Source organism: Myotis brandtii, unplaced genomic scaffold, assembly GCF_000412655.1.
Source record: "Myotis brandtii unplaced genomic scaffold, ASM41265v1 scaffold681, whole genome shotgun sequence".
In the NCBI taxonomy this organism is placed as follows: domain Eukaryota; kingdom Metazoa; phylum Chordata; class Mammalia; order Chiroptera; family Vespertilionidae; genus Myotis; species Myotis brandtii.
Genome location: NW_005370660.1, coordinates 399,070 through 402,341, shown reverse-complemented (window position 1 = coordinate 402,341; position 3,272 = coordinate 399,070).

Here is a 3,272-nt window from a genome sequence, read left to right as displayed (position 1 = left end):
AACTCTGCAAACCACTTACCATTTTACTGTCTCCATAGTTTTACTTTTTCTAAAATGTCATGTAGCTGGAATCATATAGTATATATCCTTTCAGATTGACTTATTTCACTTAACAATATGACTTTTCGTGTCTTGATAGCTGAATAATTTTCTATTGTACCAAGTTTATTGGATGTACCAAGTTTGTTTATCCATTTAACTATTGAAGGACATCTTGGTTGCTTCCAAGTTTGGCAATTATGAGTAGAATGGCTATAAACATTTGTATGCAGATTCTCATGTAAACACACATTTTCAACTCATTTAGATAAATACTAAGGAGCATGATTGCTGAATCATAAGGAGGAGTATGTCAAGTTTTCTAAGAAACTGCAAACTGCCTTCCAAAGTGGTTGTATTATTTTGTGTCCCACCAGCAATGAATGAGAGTTCCTGTTGCTTCACATCCGCTCAGCTTTTGGTATTATCAGTGTTGTGGGTTTTAGATTTCCAACATGTGTATAGGGGTATCTCATTGTTTTTTGAACTTGCAATTTCATATGATGTTGAACATTTCTTTATATGCTTATTTGCCATCTTTGTTTCTTCTTTGATGAGGTGTCTGCAGATTTTTTGCCCATTTAAAAAAATTGTGCTGTTTGTTTTCTTATTGTTGAGTTTTATAAATTCTTTGTGTATATTTAATACCAGCCCTTTATCAGGTACTAGAGGCCCGGTGCATGAAAATTCGTGCACTGAGGGGGGTTACCTCAGCCCAGACTGCCCCCTCTCACAGTACAGGAGCCCTCAGGGGTGGGAGGTGACCCGGTGATCAAGGGAAGGTGATGCCCCCAACACACCTCTGCTGCTGCCATTGCCGGCAGCTTGAGCCTCGGCTGGCCCTGGTTACCTGAGCCTCGGGTGGCCCTGGGCAGCCACCATCCGAGGCTTGCCTGTGCTTTGGGTGTCACATCCGAGGCTTGCCTGTGCCTCAGTCTGGCCCTGGGTGGCTGGGGGGCTGAGAGCGGGTCCAGCTGCACCATGTGCCTGCCGCCCCCCCAACCCTGGCTGGTCTGAAAAGACTGGGGGACTCCGGCGGGGCTCAGGGGACTGGGCGCTGCCATCTGTGGCTATGGGCACCGCCATCTTTGTGATGGCGTGATGGTCAATTTGCATATTCCCTCTTTATTAGATAGGATATGTTGTGCTAAGATTTCCTCCCAATCTATGGTTTGGCTTTTCATTCTGTTAGCACTGCCTTTTGCAGAGCAGAAATTTTAAATTCATTTTAAAAATGTATTCATTTCATGGAGACTACTTTTGGTGTTATATCTAAAAAGTCACCACCAAATCCAAAGCCATCTAGATTTTCTCCTGTTATATTCTAGGAATTTTATCACTTTGCATTTTACATTTAGGCTATGAGCCATATTGAGTTAATTTTTGTTAATTAAATTCAAGCATGCTCACCAAAATTTTAAAAAGTTATATTTAACTTAAAAGCATGGTTTTGTATTAATATGTAATTTATGTATTATTGAGATTTTATTTCCAGAGCTCCAATGTATTATTGAGATTTTAAAATAAATTAATAACTAAGCATTTTTAATTTCTTAGTTTTCATTTCTATGATCAAAATTGTTTTCAGTGATGATCATCTGACAATTCTAGTAGGTCCCCATTTAATTTTTTTGAAAGCTAAGAGCAAGGAACTATCTGAGTTGCAAAAGGCCATTCTCATTCTTAATATCAGCACTAATGTTTGAAATTCTTCTTTTATTGTGTGTCCTGGAGGTTTTCTATGACAGAGCAGTTTTCCACAGTGAGGTCAGGGAGAGATGAGACATAGGTCTTTCTGTGCAAGGTGGGAGAAGAGTGACTAAGAAGGGAGAAGAAGAAAAGAACAGGTTCTCAGGTGGATCTGTCTTAGGAAAGTACATATGTGGGAGTTAGTAATGGAAATTGCACCCTTAAAATCATCTGTGCTTGTAGCCTTTGGAAAGTCTTCAGGTTCCCTCAGGTAGATACAACATGACTTTTCGTGTCTTGATAGCTGAATAATTTTCCACTGTATGGATGTACCTGGTCTGAGAGTAACCATACACCTAACCTAAGAAAGCACAGTGAGGAAGTACAGGGGGAAAGTGTGGGGCTGGAAGGATAGATAATTTCAGCTGGTTTGAAGGATATTGAAAGTAAACAAAATGAAATTTTGCAGTGTTTTGGAGTTTGCAAAAACACTTTCATAGATTATCTGCTTTGATCATCATATTTATGATTCCGGGTTTTTCGGTGAGCAGGGTGCAAGGGTGATTTCTTTTCCAGGTTCTTGTCCAGACGGATTCAAAGAATGAAACCATGGACAAAAGGTGGTAGGTGAGAAGTCCAGAAACTTTATTGCAAGCAGGCCCTACATCTAAAATTCTAATTCTTAAGCTTCTAATGCTAAGACGCTGTCTCTCCTGGCAGGGAGAGACAGAGGGATCCCCTAGGAGGGTGGCCACTGCTCTCTGTCTGAGGCATTATATACCCCAGGGGCCCTTCCCCTTAATCTAGGACCCCCTGCTTTCCTCATTGGTCACTCTGTTACATAGTACCAGTGTCAAAGGCCAAAGCCCACGTTGTGCCCCCTCTTTATTTCCCCTTATTTTAACATTCCTCTATCCTCTGTGAAAATGTTTCCTACACCCCTCCCTCCCCTGATACCCTGTGACTTTTCTTTATCCTCCATGAATGTATGTCTTTCTCCCCCCCTTATCCTGTGGCATTTCTCTCTCCTTCACATATTCATCTTATCTGTTCAGGTTGGAGTTGCTTTTGATCTACCTTATGGGTTTCTCCCAGCTGTCCTGGCCGGAGATGTTTTATTACCCCAGCTGCTCAGGTCAGGGCTGCTTTTGATCTAACTAATGGCTGCTTTAATTGTTCAGGCCAAGATGCCTCTATCCTCTTTGGACCCCCTCCCTTCCTGTCTGCCTGATTAAGCTAGCTAACCCTTATCACTAACCTTGTGGGATATCTGTGACAGGTTTGTTTCCCCACCCCTCCCCATTTTACAGATGAGAAAAATGAGGCTCAGAAATAAATTTTTTTGATAGAGGGTTACCTAGGAAGTCTTCTGAGAGCACTTTTAATTAGTATCACATGATGCTAATGGCAAAAATTTTTGAAAATTTGGCTGTGAAAGTCTCAACAATTCATAAATGTTATTCAGAGTCTGAAAATTTGAAATACTGTAATCAATAAATCCTTAACCACTAGTAAATCTTTAATTACCTGAAACACTTAACATG